This window comes from Papio anubis, chromosome 17, assembly GCF_008728515.1.
Source record: "Papio anubis isolate 15944 chromosome 17, Panubis1.0, whole genome shotgun sequence".
NCBI lineage: Eukaryota > Metazoa > Chordata > Mammalia > Primates > Cercopithecidae > Papio > Papio anubis.
Window position 1 is genome coordinate 50,811,147 of NC_044992.1, and position 16,479 is coordinate 50,827,625.

Consider the following 16,479-nt stretch of genomic DNA (forward strand, 5'->3'; position numbering starts at 1 on the left):
TAAAAAAACAAACAAACAAAACAACAACAACAAAACTGCAACTGGAGTAGGAGACAGGGCCAAGAAGGGTTTTAGGGGGTGGAGCTGATGCTCCGAAATAAGGGAAGCAGTAAAGGGGTGCTGGGTGGCCCTCTAGTGGCTCTCCTACCCCGGGCCCTGCCTGATGGAGCCTCAGCTCTGGGGCCTGCTCAGTGTCCCAAAGACCCAGTCCTGCTGAGAACGGGAAGCTTGAGTCTCTTCTGGGAACTCAGGGATCCGGGTGCCTGTCCCCAAGGGGAGGAGAATGAGAACTGTTAGGGAGCAGCCCGGCTACAGGGGGCACTGCAGGGATGAGGACCATGCCCTGGGGGCTCCCTCAAGGCCCCCCAAGCACACACATCATAGGCACAGCCCCTCAGATACCACGAGTTCACCCATTGCCCTCATCCAACAAGCTCAGGCACCCAACGCTCCCCGCTGCCCGGCCTTAGGCACACATAGGCTCGTGCCCTTGACATACCGGGGGGCTGTCACAGCCCCATGCCCCCACCCCGACCCCGCGCTAGTCTGCCCGATGACGTCGCTGTGGCACCCCACCGGCCTCCCAGGGTCCTCCCCAGGCGCGCGCAGGGGCCGCGTGTCCGGTGCCGGCCCGGCTGAGTGTCCCGAGGCGAGCGGCTGCTGTTTGCGCAGCTAAGTGGCGTCTGTGTACCGAGCGGGGCGCAGCGGCCGCGCGCTTATCTCCGGCAAACACCGCGCCCGGATCCGCCGGAACCGCGGCCGCGCCGCCCCATTTGCACGCCTCGGCTGCCAGAGGTCCTTATCGCCCGCGTTTATCCGGCCATCGCTGATAAGGACCCGAGGGAGCGGCGGGGCGGCCCCTCCCCTTGGATCCAAGAAGCGATGGCGTCGCTGTTAGGGGGGCGCCAGCCCCGGGGATGCCGGAAGCCTTCTCAGCCTCCGGGTCAGCCCTGCTCCTTTCCCCTCCGCGCGGCCGGGAAGTGGCCTCGGCCTGGCCGACCCCGGTGCCCTGTCGGTCCTGGCCTCCTTTCCCTTGTGGCCCTCTACACAGCCAGGGCCCCACCTCTTGACCTGGATTCACAGCGGGTAGGAGCAGGAGGCTCGTCGGGAATTCCTAAACACAGCTACCATCAACACCACCCATAATAACCACTAATTATAATAATATCTAACTGAACTGGGTCGCGGGCCTGCCTGAGAAGCATGACTGCCATCTGATTTCATTTTCCCAACTATTCCGTGAGGGACGCACTGTTTCCCCCATTTCGCAGAGGTGGAAACGCTTACTTAGAGAGGCTGAAAATCTTAGGGCTTGCAGCTGGCCAGCGGCCGGGTAGGGATTTGAACCTGGCTCTGTCTGAACCCAGAGTCTGCACTTGCCTCCTAAGACACCAGCATGTTAGTCCGATCTGCTCCTTTACAGGTGAAGAAAGGGGCTCAGCCTGGAAGGCCCATGCCAGGCAGTCCTCTGCACTGCCACATCCATGCCCTGCCCACTGCATCTGGGTGTCGGGCACCAGTCAGCTCTGAGGTTATTGAAATTGATCATCTAAATCTACACCAGGGCTTGAGCGGCTGATTAAATCTCGATTTTGCTCTTAATTAAATCCTGCCTGGTTGCATGAGATCATGGAACTGGGCATGACTTTGTTTCTCTTCTAAAGTTGTAGAAAAGTTGTTATGTGACTTTTATAGTGAAAAAGGAAAGGCTCTTCTAAATATACAAACAAACAAAGGCAATATAAAGAAAAGGTTTATAAATTTGATGACATTAAAATGTAATACTTATCTATACAATAAAAAACTAAATTAAAAGGCAACTCTCAGAATTAAGAAAACATATTCACAACATATACAACCAAAGAAGCACTAAGATCTGGAATATATGAAGAGTACCTACAAATAATAAGAAAATGACAGAGACTCCCATTTATTTTTATTTTTTATTTATAAATAAATGAAACAAGATCTTGCTCTGTCACCTAAACTGAAGTGCAGTGGCGTGATCATAGCTCATTACAACCTCAATTTTCCAGGCTCAAGCAATCCTCCCACCTCAGCCTCCTGAGTAGCTGGGACTACAGGTGCACACCATCACACCCAGCTATTTTTTGATTTTTATCGATACGGGGTCTCACTATACTCACAGACCAGGCTGGTCTGGAACTCCTGTCCTCGAGAGATCCTCTGCCTCAGCCTCCCAAAGTGCTGGGATTACAGTCATAAAGATGTTTTTAAATGACAATGCCCAAGGCTGCCTGGGCCATGGTGAGTTCCCTCAAAACGCAGTAACCCCCTCACTGGTGAGACTGTAACAGGCCTCACAGGAGGCTGGGTTAGGGTAAACGTACTATCCTTCAATCCAAGGCTTCCATGTTTGTGAATGTAACCAATGGATATATCCAGAGATAGTACTAGGCTATTCATCAATGTGATTAACAGTAGCACACACACAAAATAGGAAATAGCACAAATTTCCAAATGTCCATGAAAAAATTATAGTATAAATGAGGTGTAATATTCCAATGGAATCATTAAATATCATGTTTTGGAAAAATGTTAAATGACATGGAAATATTTATGAAATATGGTTTGATGGAGGAAAGCAGAATACAAAAACACCTATATACAATAATTTCAATTTTGTAAAACATATATCTACACACAGGAAGAAAGGTCTGTAGGGGTATTCTATATATGAAAATGTTGGGCAGGGGCGGTGGCTCATGCCTGTAATCCCAGCACTTTGGGAGGCCGAGGTGGGTGGATCACCTGAGGTCAGGAGTTCAAGACTAGCCTGATCAACATGGTGAAACCGCATCTCTACTATAAATACCAAATTAGTCGGATGGGGTGGTGCATACCTGTAATCCCAGCTACCCAAGAGGCTGAGGCAGGAGAATTGCTTAAACCCTGGAGGCGGAGGTTGCAGTGAGTTGAGATCCCACCACTGCACTCCAGCCTGAGCAACAGAGTAAGACTCTGTCTCCGAAAAAAAAAAAAGAGAGGGTGAGCGTCTAGGTCTTTCTTTCCTGAAGACGTTGTGCCCGTATGCATGTTCAAGACAGATGGCATAGGGTGTGCCTGACAGGTCAGTGCTCGTTGCTCTCCATGGTTCACCCCAAGACTGGGTCACGTGGCTTCCTGTGCACCCCAAGGTTCTGTAGCCTTGTAGCTTAAAGGAAAGGATAGTTTGAATATTGTGGCACCAGACAAGCCTGGACTGAAATTCCAGCTCTACAGCCCACTGATTTTCAGCAAGCCACTTCGCCTCTCCGAGCCCTGGTTTCCTCATCTGTAAATGGAAAGAACAATAACAGCCTTGCAAGGTCATGTAAGGACCACAGGCACCGGAGAAAAAACACAGAGCAGGGGTTCATTATACCTTTCCTGGGGCTGCTGTCTGCCTCAGGACTCAGAAACCAGGGGCCACCATCAGGGCAGCCTGCGTGTTCCTGCCCTCTGCCCACATACCTGCTGACACGTGGATTCTCAGCACCAGCTGTCACAAACTATTTTTGGGATCCCAGCTCTATCACCCCAGGTTTGTTGCATGATAAGCCCACTGCTAAGCATTTTACATTTAATCCCACAGCAATCCTATGAGGTCCACATTATTAGCTCCACATTACTCATAGGGAAACTGAGGCTCAGAGGGGTTACGCAACCTGCCCAAGTTCCTACAGCAAGTCAACAGCAACACCAGGGCTCAGCTCAGGCTGGTCTGGCCCTGGCCTCATAAAGCCAGATGCTAACACATTCCTCGGGCCCCTGTGTCCACCCCTCCTCTGGTGGTCAGCACAGACGTGGTGACCATGGCCCTGAAGGCATGTCTCTATTACCAATATCACCAGACTGGGCAGAGCTCTCCCCTCCCTTGCCCTTATTAATTGCACCTGGAGACTCCTGAGAAAATGGGGCCTCCCTTCCTCCCCGCCACTGCTCTCTGACTTAATTACTTCTCCTCCTGGCTGTAATGCATATTTCTGAGCCCCTGAGACTAAGCTGCATCAGAAGCAGCCGCCTCCAGGACTGCAGCCCTGTCTCCCCAGCCCTATTCCTTTGGGCCCAGCCCATTGCCCCTGCCCTGGGACTTCAGCTACAAAAGGCATCTGGGCAGGGAAGACTCCCAGCCTCTCAGCCTCCGTGCTACTGATGAAATTCAGCCCAAAGATCAGACCTTGAGAGGGCGACCCATACTGGGGGTTCTGAATCCTCAGTCCCCCATCCAGCAATCTATCTCCAGGCCTTGGAGCAGACAGTTCAGAATGACCACTCTTCCCAGCTTCCTACATGCCACACCCCTGTGGGGCTGGTACGAAGAGGCCATTTCTTCCCTTTGTTCATCCAACCAACATTCACTGGGCCCCTCCTCTGTGCCAGTCCTTGCTCCAAGCACTGAGAAGAGGCCAGTGCCCATTGTTCTGAGCAAAACAGACATGGCATGTGCCCTCTAAGAGCTTACAGTCCAGCAGGGAACACAGCCCAAAACAAACAGATGAACAGAGAACTAAAATTAGCAACAGGGAGGGAGGAAGGGGGTCAAGGATGGAGAGTGAGCACTTGGGTAGCAGGGGGGGCAGAGAGCGATGGGACATACGCCTCCATCCATCCTGACCAGTCCCCATGCCGCAAGTCCTCTCAGCAGTCTGCTCTGCATCCCTCCTACTTCAGACCAATATGGTCTACTGGACCATCGCCTCCAATCACCCAGGGCCACAGCCACACACCCTCTCACTCATCCATCACTGAAATGACCACAGGGAGGGGAGAAGGTGACTGGTGGGAGCCCCAGAGCCACCAAGTCAGGAAGAAGGACAGCAGAATGAAGGTGCTTCCTCCTGTTTCTGCCTCTTCATCCTTCCACCAGGGTCTCATCCCACTGCCAATCATCAAAATGATTTCCAGGTAGATTAAAGAGTTAAATGTAAACATAAATTGAACTATGGAAAAACAGGAAGAAATGGAATCATCAGACCTCTTGTGGAAAGGGAGCTTTACGAGCGTAAAAGCTCTGGAAGAAATCACAAAGAGAAAGGTCAACAGCCTTGCCCACACAAGCGTTAAACGGTGTGCATATCATAAAAGCGTAACTGAAATCACAGATCGGACCACCTCGCTTTGCCAGGCTAACTCTAATTTATCCTCAATTCAGCTCCCCGGGGAAGCTTCCCCGACCACTCCACCTGCCCTGGGTTGACTGCCACCCCGAGCACTCCAGGGCACTCAATCTTCCCTCAGAGCAGAATTGAAACCGTGTTATGATGATTTCTTTATATTTCCATCCTCATGGACCATGGGCACTTTTTGACATTTTATTGTTTCGATCATCTCCATGGCCAGCACACAGAGATATTTAACACAAAGTAGAACTCAATAACATTTTTTTTCCTTTTTAGTGGATGTTATATTTTCTCGTTATCTAGCTTTTTTTTTGTTTCTTTTTTCTTTTCTTTTTTTTTTTTTTTTTACATAGGAGTCTCACTCTGTCACCCAGGCTGGAGTGCAATGGCACAATCTCGGCTCATTGCAACCTCCACCTCCTGGATTCAAGCGATTCTCCCACCTCAGCCTTCGGAGTAGCTGGGATTACAGGCATGCACCACAACACCAGCTAATGTTTGTATTTTTAGTAGAGATGGGGTTTCGCCATGTTGGCCAGGCTGGTCTTGAACTCCTGACCTCAAGTGATGTGCCCGCCTCGGCCTCCCAAAGTGCTGGGATTACAAGTGTGAGCCACCGCACCCAGCCCTAGCATTTTTTTAATTGCAAAAAACACATAATAGGCGGGGTGCAGTGGCTCACGCCTGTAATCCCAGCACTTTGGGAAGCTGAGGCAGGTAGATCACCTGAGGTCAGGAGTTTGAGACCACCCTGGCCAACATTGTGAAATCCTGTCTGCTAATAATACAAAAAAATTAGCTGGGCGTTATGGCAGGCACCTGTAATCTCAGCTACTTGGGAAGCTGAGGCAAGAGAAACACTTGAACCCAGGAGGCGGAGGTTGCAGCGAGCTGAGATCTTGCCATTGCACTCCAGCCTTGGCAACAAGAGTGAAACTCCATCTCAAATAAATAAATAAATAAGATCTCAACTGAGAAAAAAATAAGGGTAGTAAGTCTTTATAAAACTATATGGTCAGGCTGGTGGATGCTGCCTCTGGCTGATGGGCTGTAGCAAATGCTTTTTTTCTTCCTTTTGCTTCTCCATGCTTCCTCTCCCCACAACATACCTCTTCCTGAATGAGTAATGTCATTAAAATATTTTGTGCAGCCTGGGCAACATGGTGAAACTCCATCTCTGCAAAAAATTGGCTGGGCGTGGTGGCCCATGCCTGTAGTCCCAGCTACCCGGGAGGCTGAGGCTGGAGGATCACTGAGCCTGGTGGTCGAGGCTGCAGCGAGCTGTGATTGTGCTACTACACTCTAGCCTGGGTGACACAGTGAGGCCCTGTTTCAAAAAAAAAAAAGGTAAACCTTTACCAGATATACTCTTCTGAATATTTATCCTTCAAAAAAAAAATGTTTCAACAATATAAGGCAACGCTTTACGCACAAAAGTGCTCATTACAGCATCATTTATAACCATATATAAATTGGATGATGGCCGGGCACGGTGGCTCAAGCCTGTAATCCCAGCACTTTGGGAGGCCGAGACGGGGGATCACAAGGTCAAGAGATAGAGACCATCCTGGCTAACACGGTGAAACCCCGTCTCTACTAAAAAATACAAAAAAAAAACTAGCCGGGCGAGGTGGCGGGCGCCTGTAGTCCCAGCTACTCAGGAGGCTGAGGCAGGAGAATGGCGTAAACCCGGGAGGCGGAGCTTGCAGTGAGCCGAGATCTGGCCACTGCACTCCAGCCTGGTTGACAGAGCGAGACTCTGTCTCAAATAAATAAATAAATAAATAAATAAATAAATAAATAAATAGGATGATAAGTGCTCAATAATAGGAAACTGAGGCCAGGCACGGTGGCTCATGCCTGTAATCTCAGAACTTTGGGAGGCCGAGGCAGATGGATCACTTGAGGTCAGGAGCTCAAGACCAGCTTGGCCAACACGGTGAAACTCTGTCTCTACTAAAAATACAAAATTAGCCGGGCATGGTGGCAGGCGCCTATAATCCCAGCTACTCGGGGGGCTGAGGCATGAGAATCACTTGATGGCCATGTGACCACAGAAGCAGATTGGAGTGATGCAGCCACAAACCAAGGGCTGCCTGCAACAACACAGGCTAGAATAGGGGGAGGATTGCCCCTGCAGGTTTCAAAGGAAGCATGTCTGCCTTCCGGCCTCCAGATAGCGAGAGGACACACTTCTGTTGTTTAAGCCACCCAATTTGTGGTGCTTTGTTATGGTAGCCTTAGGAAATGAGTACAGAAGTAATATGAAAAATGCTGGGCCAGGCGCCATGACGCACACCTGTAATCCCAGCACTGCAGGAGGCCAAGGGGGGTGGAATGCTTGAGCCCAGGAGTTTGAGACCAGCCTGATCAACATGACAAAACGCTATCTCTACAAAAAAATACAAAAGTAGCCAGGCACGGGACAGGTGCGGTGGCTCACGCCTGTAATCCCAGCACTTTGGGAGGCCCAGGCGGGCAGATCACGAGGTCAGGAGATGGAGACCAACCTGGTTAACATGGTGAAACCCCTTCTCTACTAAAAATACAAAAAATTAGCCGGGCGTGGTGGCGGCACCTGTAGTCCCAGCTACTCGAGAAGCTGAGGCAGGAGAATGGTGTGAACCCAGAAGGCAGAGCTTGCAGTGAGCCAAGATTGTACCATTGCACTCCAGCCTGGGGGACAGAGCGAAACTTTGTCTCAAAAAAAAAAAAAAAAAAAAAAATTAGTCAGGCATGGTGGTGCACACCTGTCATCCCAGCTACTCAGGAGGCTGAGGCGGAAAGATCATTTGAGCCTGGGAGGCAGAGGCTGCAATGAGCTGAGATCATGCCACTGCACTGCAGCCTGGGCGACAGAGTGAGGCTCTGTTAAAAAAAAAAACAAAAAAACCTATGACATACTGATAAGTGAAAAATCAGAAAAATTAATTCTATATACACAATAATACAGCCATGTTTTTAAGTGTAAAAAGAGTTTGAAAAGCAATAGACCAAAAGCAAACTGCAGCTGTATTCGTGGGCCAGGTGGGTTTTGTTTATCCAATTTTCAACATTTTTGGTAACTTTTCTAAATTACTTTTATTTTTTGAAGTTATTTATTAATTATTATTATTATTTTGAGACAGGGTCCTGCTCTGTTGCCCAGGCTGGGGTGAAGTGGCACAATCTCTGGTCACTGCAGCCGCCACCACCTGGATTCAAGTGATCCTCCCACCTCAGCCTGCCCAGTAGCTGGGACTACAGGCATGCGTCACAGGCCTGGCTAATTTTTAAACTACTTGTAGAGATGAGGTCTCCCTACATTACCCAGGCTTGTCTCAGACTCCTGGGCTCAAGCAATCCTCCTGCTTCAGCCTCCCAAAGTGCTGGGATTACAGGCATGAGCCACTACACCCAGCCTGGAAAAAAAAATGTATAAAAAAAAAATCAGTATACTCTGCTGTAAGCATCAGCCCCCTCTGTCTGTTCCCACTGCCAGGCCCCCCTCTCTCTGCCTGGGAGCTGTTCTTATCTCCCAACTGCTCAACTGAAATCAAGGCACTCCCTTCCTCAAAATCCTGCACCGGCTCCCCAGGTCTCCTTAACCTACACCCCACCCCTGGCCTCAAGCTACCGTCAGCTTTACCCTTCCCCTGCCCCACTCACAGTAACAGTCAAGTGAGCGAGCATTGCCACTTTCCTGGGTTTCTCTATTTGAGCCGCAGCCACCGTGTAAGGTAGGGAGAGCAGCTTTCTCTCTACTGAGAAGATGGAAGATGCCCAGAGTGGGAGTAAAAGTCCTGCACAAAGTCAGGCCGAATCCAGTGATTGAGGCTGGGACTCGAACCTTGCGTTCTGATCCAGGGTGAGGCAAGGGCGCCCCATTAACGTGTCCCGCCCAGGGATGCCTGAGCCCCCTCCTCCATGGCTCAGCCTGAGGGGAGAACTCCCCACCTTCGTCCCAAATAAAACCTCTTGCTCCTCTCAACGCCTTTGCCCCTGACTCCCCCGTTAGGCTGCACCCTCACTCCCCTACTCACAAGCTGCGTTTTCCCGGAAGAGGGTTGGGGTCTCGGGATCCAAGACAGAGCCCTGCCTGGGCCCAACCAACGGGAGGGCGCTGGCTGGGGCCGGGGGTGGCCAGGGCCCCGGGGGAAAGGCGGTAAGCCTGAGCACGAGGGGACCAGGAGTCGCCCCAGCCTAGCCACCCCGGGACGGTTCCCACTAGCCCCGCGGGAGGATCCCTTCACTCCGCGGGTCCCCGCAGGGCAGGCGGACCCCACGCGGCCAGTCCGGGACAACCTGGGACTACCCGGGACTTATCGCGTGGCCGGGCCGGCATCGCCCCTTGGTGGCAATTGTTTGTCATTACAACCTGGGGCGCAAAGTGGAATCCGAGTCCTCTATCCACTGAGGACCCCGGGGGTATTTTGGCGGATGGACCTGCGCACTAAGTTCTGAGTCCAGGAGGCTCAATATTCATCCTTAGTACATTTTCCTGAACCCCGATACCCCAAATCTCCTATCCACACATTAACTTTACCTTGGGACAGGCAAATATTAAGTAGAACCCTATGAAATTTACATTAGTTAACCGTTTTTGTTGTTTCGTTTTGTTTTATGTTTGAGACAGAGTCTCGCTCTGTCACCCAGTCTGGAGGTGTTCTCGGCTCACTGCAACCTCCGCCTGCCGAGTTGAAGCGATTCTCCCGCCTCAGCCTCCCGAGTAGCTGGGACTACTGGCGTGCGCCACCACACCCAGCTAATTTTTTGTATATTTTTGCAGAGACGGGGTTTTGCCATATTGGCCAGGCTGGTCTCGAACTCCTGAACTCAAGTGATCCACCGGCTTCGGCCTCCCAAAGCCCTGGGATCACAGGCGTGAGCTACCGCGCCTGGACTGTTGTTTTTTGAGACAGGATCTCCCTCCCTAACCCAGGCTAGAGTGCAGTGGCCCCCTCATGGCTCATTGCAGCCTCCGTTTCCCAGGCTCAAGCGATCCTCCCACCTCAGCCTTCTGAGAAGCTCAAGCCACAGGCGTGCATCACCAAGCCCAGGGAATTTTTAAATTTTTTGTAGAGATGAGGTCTCTCTATGTTACCCAGACTGGTCTCAAACTCTTGGACTCAAGCGATCCTCCCACCTCAGCCTCCCCAAATGCTGGGATTACAGGTGTAAGCCAACACACCCAGCCGAGTTGACCATTTTTAACACAAAAAAAATACCAAAGACACACAAGAACTCTACCCCACACCTCACTCACACATGCACAGACATGCGACACCTCTGCACACTCCTCCCTCCTCCAGGGAACACACAGGCGGATACCCCTCCGGAAGACTTCAGTCATGGGACATGGAAACACCACCTGCCACTACATTATCATCACTGGGAGCTCCATACAACACCCCAGCCCTGCACAGCCATAAACATTCACACACAACACTCCTCAAGCCGCAGCTCCGCCCCGGGATTTTCAGTGCCCCCCCACCCCCACCCCTTGCTCCCTCTGCCTCCAGCTCACCAGGCGAGCATTTCCATATGGAAAGCCTTCCCCGTCTCTAGCAACCAGCGCCCTTCTCTGCCCCACAGCTCCTCAGACTGTATCGCATATACCCTAGGGATCTCATTAAAATGTGGATTCTGATTCTGTAGGCTTAGCGTAGGCCCCAGATCCTGCGTTTCTAACCAGCTCCCACGTAATGCCATGGCCCACACTTTGCTTTCTTCTCCAGCCAAAATTTCTCCAGGAGTTCCCTGCTATGGTCTCATCCCAGGCCCCTTCCCTCTCTCTGCCATCTGGAACCCACACCCTACCTCCACCACCCCACCCAAATGGAGAAGTCACTGATGAGTGAAGCTGATGGCCTTCTCTGTGCCTGAGACATTTATACGGGTGGGGGATGGGGGTTGCCCCACCCTTCTTGTACCACCTGCACTCATGGATTCTGAGTGTCTCCTGGTGGGACTTCTACCTCCTACTCCTACCTCTCCTCCATTTTGAACCTTTTTCTTTTAGACAGGGTCTCACTCCCATCACCCAGGCTGGAGTGCAGTGGTGTGATCTCGGCTCACTGCAACCTCTGCCTCCTAGGCTAAAGCAATCCTCCCATCTCAGCCTTCCGAGTAGCTGGGACACAGGTGCACACCACCACACCTGGCTAATTTTTTTGCATTTTTGGTAGTGAGGGGATTTCGCTGTGTTGGCCAGGCTAGAACTAACCCCCAGGGAGGCCAGAGAGAAAGTGGCAGAGAATAGAAAGCCCCCTGCTGGACAAGAAGCTCATGGACTACTTGGAACTGAATTTTTTTTTTTTTTTTTTGAAACAGGGTCTTGCTCTGTACCCCCAGGCCTGAATTCAGTGGTGCAATCATGGCTCACTGCAATCTTGACCTCTTAGGCTTAAGCGACCTTCTCACCTTAGCCTCCTAAGTAGCTGGGACTACAGGCGCACACCACTATGCCCACTATTTTTTTTTTTTTTTTGGTAGAGACAAGGTCTCCCTTTGTTAAGCAGGCTGGTCTCGAACTTCTGGGCTCAAGCTGTCCTCTCGCCTCAGCCTCCTAGTGCTGGAATTACAGGCATGAGCCACTGCACCCAGCCTTCTGTTCTCTCTATTCATTCAATAAATATTTTTTCAGTGTCTCTTGTATGCCAGGCACTATTCTAGAAGTTTGAGATAGATCAATGAGCAGAATAATGATGTCTACCCTTGTGGGGTGCCGCCATATTCTAGTGGGGGCCAGGAGTGAGGAAGATGCACTATAAACAACTATGTTTTAAAAACAAAAAACCAGGCTGGGCGCAGTGGCTCACACCTGTAATCCCAGCATTTTGCGGAGGCCGAGGCAGGTGGATTACCTGAGGCCAGGAGTTCGAGACCAGCCTGGCCAACATGGTGAAACCCCATCTCTACTAAAAATGCGAAAATTAGCTGGGTGTGGTGGCAGGCACCTGTAGTCCAGCTACTTGGGAGGCTGAGGCAAGAGGATCGCTTGAACCCGGGAGGTTGCAGTGAGCTGAGATCCAGTCACTACACTCCAGCCTGGGTGACAGAGTGAGACTCCATCGCAATGAAAAAAAAAAAAAAAGAATGAAAAGAAAAGAAATGCAGGCTGCAACGGTAGCTCACGCCTGTAATCCCAGCACTTTGGGAGGCCAAGGCAGTTGTATCGCTTGAGCTCAGGAGTTCAAGACCAGCCTGGGCAACACAGCAAAACCCTGTCTCTACAAAAAAAACAAAAGAAAAAAGTGTGTGTGTGTGTGTATGAAAGAAAAAATGTGTGTGTGTGTATATATATATATCATATATATATGAAATGCAGCCCATGACCCCTTCCCTTGAGTCTGGTGGGCTCATGACACACTTATAACCAATAGGATGGGGCAGAAGTAACGCTACAGGACTGCTAAGGTTGGACTATAAAAGACAATGCAGCAGCCACCTTTTCTGCTGGACCACGTGGGCTTGAAGCCTCCAGCTGCCCTTTAAGCAGCTCGACTGCCCTGAGGCTGCTCCAAATCAGCCTGCCCAGAGAGACCACTCTGAGACTACGTGGAGAGAGAGATGCTTGTCCAGCCCCCAGCTGCCCCAGGCCCCACCTTTGCTGTCCCAGCTCCAGCCACCATCTGACTGCAACCACACGAGAAACTCTGAACTAGAACCACCAGGTAAGCCCTTCCTGAATTCCTCATGGACAGCGTCCATGAGCAAATAAAATGGTTCTTTCAAGTCATGAGGTTTTAGGGTAATTTTTTTTCTTTTTGTGAGACAGGGTCTCACTCTGTCACCCAGGCTGGAGTGCAGTGGAGTAATCTCAGCCCACTGCAACCTCCACCTCCTGGGTTCAGGTGATCCTCCTACCTCAACCTCCCAAGCAGCTGGGACCACAAGTGTCTACCACCAGACCTGGCTAATTTTTTTATTTCTTATTTTTACTTTATGCTGTTTTTTTTGTTTGTTTTTATTGGTTTGTCTATTTGTTTGTTTGTTTTGAGACAGGGTCTTGCTCTGTTGCCCAAGCTGGAGTGCAGTGGTGCAATCTCAGCTCACTGCAACCTCCACCTCCTGGGCTTAGGCCATCCTCCCACCTCAGTCACCCAAGTAGCTGGAACTACAGGCGCACACCACCATGCCCAGCTAATTTTTGTATTTTTTTTTATAGAGACAAGGTTTTGCCATGTTGCCCAGGCTGGTCTCAAATTCCTGAGCTCAAGCAATGTGCCTGCCTCAGCCTCCCAAAGTGCTGGGATTACAGGTATGAGCCACTGCACGTAGCCTAATTTTTTATGGTTTGTTTTTTGGGGTTTTTGTTGTTGTTGTTGTTTGGTTGTGTTTTTGTTTTTTGTTTTTTGTTTTGAGACGAAGTCTGTCTCTGTCACCAGGCTGGAGTGTGGTGTCACGATCTCGACTCACTGCAACCTCTGCCTCCCAGGTTCAAGCAATTCTCCTGCCTCAGCCTCCTGAGTAGCTGGGATTACAGGCATGCACCACCATGCACGGCTAACTTTTTTGTATTTTTCGTAGAGACAGGATTTCACCATATTGGCCAGGCTGGTCTAGAACTCCTGACATTGTGATCCACCCGCCTGGCCTCCCAAAGCGTTGGGATTACAAGCATGAGGCACCACCCTGAACCCATAGATGTTTTCTGTTGTTGTTGTTTGTTTGTTTGTTTTTGAGACGGAGTCTCGCTCTGTCACCCAGGCTGGAGTGCAGTGGCCTCACGTCCTGCCATCCCTCCTCGCAGTCCTGCACAGCACCTCCACCCGCCTTTACAGAAGAATGGTTTACCTTAAGGTTAGCCAGGGATGGTTCCCCATCTCCCTGACCTCTTGATCCACCTGCCCCGGCCTCCCTGGCGCTGGATTACAGGGTGGAGCTTTCTACTGCACTCTGGAAAATGCTTTTGTTTTGTTTTTGTTTTTAAGAAACAGGCATTCTTGTGCCAGGCGTGGTGGCTCAGCACTTGTAATCCTAGCACTTTGGGGAGGCCGACGGGTGCAGATTTCCCCCAAGGAGCCTGAGTCTGGTGACCACGCCCGGCAACACACGTGTGAAACACTGCCCCTACTTCAAAATGCAAAAATTAGCCAGGCATGGCAGTGCATGCACTCTGTAGTCCCAGCTTACTTGGGAGGCTGAGGCAGGAGGAACTGCTTGAACCTGGGGAGGCAGAGGCTGTAATTGAGCTGGAGATCAAGCCACTGCACTCCAGTCTGGAGGGATAGAGTGAGACTCTGTCTCCAAAAAAAAAAAAAAAAGAAAAGAAAAGAAAAAAAGAAACAGGGTTTCATCTGTGCTGTCCAGGCTTGCACAGAAAGTGTGTGCATTCATAGCTTCACTGCAGCCCCCAATCTCCCTGGCTCAAGAGGATCCCTCCCCCACCTCAGCCTCCCTGAGTAGCCAGGATTTAGTGATGAGTCACCACGCCCAACTATTGACTAGCAGATTTGTAATTGAGAAAACAGGAAACTGAGTTGCCATCAACTGAGATGGGAAGATGTGAGTAAAGCAGATTTGGCCGCAGCATGGGGAATAGCACTCTGATTTAGATGCCTGGAATGTGAGATGCCTACTACATGTCTATTATATTAGGTCCAAGGGGTCGAGTAGGTAGTTAGAGACACAGATCTGCAGTTCAGAAGAATGGTCTGGGCTGAAATTAAAAATATGACAGTCATCAGCTTAGAGATGGTATTTAAGTCATAAAACTACACAGGATCCCGAGAGAAAGAAAGTAGAGAAAAGGACCAAGGCCTGAGCCCTGTGGTTCTCCATCAGGAAGAGAGTAGGAGAAAGAGGAGGACTGGGAAGGGAGTGTGAGGAGGAGCAGCCTGAAGCCAAGCGAAGGGGGTATGGAGGAGAAGGGAGGGAGGCAAAGGTGGCCAATAGGCTTAGGGGGAGGAGGGCTGAGAATTGACCCTTAGATTTAGCAATACAGTGGTCACCGGTGACCTTGACAGTGACCCTGGTAGGGGTGGGGGAGATGGCCTAAATGGATTGTACCTCAGGGAGAACGAGAGGGACGACCTGGAGACGGCAACTTTGTTCACTTTTTCCAGGAATTTTGAAGGTAAAAGGAGCAAAGACCTGGGGCAACAGTTAGTTGATCCCAGAGTGGAGTTGAGGGGTGGCAGGGGAGGTGAAGTCAGAAGTTTTGTTAGGGGCGGGGCACAGTGGCTCACGCCTGTAATCCCAGCACTCTGGGAGGTTGAGGTGGGCAGATCACCTGAGGTCAGGAGTTCAAGACCAGCCTGGCTAACATGGTGAAACCCCGTTTCTACTAAAAATACAAAAAAATAGCCAGGCATGGTGGCACACACCTGTAATCCCAGTTACTCAGGCAGATGAGGCAGAAGAATTGCTCGAACCCAGGAGGCAGAGGTTGCAGTGAGCTGAGATCGTGCCATTGCACTCCAGCTTGGGCAACAAGAGTGAAACTCCGTCTCAAAAAAAAAGAAACGAAGTTTTGTTAAGATGGAAAATAACTGTTTATATGCTGGTAGGAATTTTGATGATGGAGCAGCAGAGGGAAGACTTCCTGGAGCAATGCTCAGGAGGACGGAAGGGATGGGGCCTGTGCACCAGGGCAGGAACTAGCTTTAGATGACACCTGGGCTGTCCATCTACACTAACAGGTGGAGAGCAGAGACATGGGCACCTATGTTTTCCGAGAGCTTCCCTTTTCTTTTCTTCTTTTTTTTTGAGACACACACACACAAAAAAACAGCCAAGGCCTCACTCTGTTGCCCAGGCTGGAGTGCAGTGGCGTGGTCATAGCTACTGCAGCCTCAACCTCCCAGGCTCAAGCAATCCTCCCACCTCCACCTCCTGAGTAGCTGGGACTACACGTGCAGCTTGTGGTTGTAAATTTAAATTGAGACCAGGTGTCGAGGTTGTATGTCTTTCTCTAGCCATCACACATGTTCAGCTGTGTGGTGCAGGCACAGGATAGATGGAAGGCGGATTTGATCAAGATTTCTGTCACATGAGTGTGACAAAGCCAGAGGACTGCCCTGCATCTGCCTTTGGTTGGGCCGGGGTGTATCTGTGTGCCTTTGTAGATAAGGGCAGATGGCACTGTCAGGAGGTCTGTGCTACCCTGGGTGTGTCAAAGTGTCCTGTATCTGTCAATGGCCACAGCTGGGTGTGTTTTTGTGTGTTCTTGGTGTCTTTCCACGTCTATGTCCATGTATTCCTATATGACACAGTCACTGAGAATGCCTGAGAATGCCTCTCTAAGTGTGCACTTTTTTTTTTTTTCTGAGACTGAGTCTTGCTCTGTCACCCAGGCTGGAGTGCAGTGGCGTGATCTTGGCTCACTGCAACCTCCACCTCCCAGGTTCAGTCTCCCAAGTAGCTGGGATTA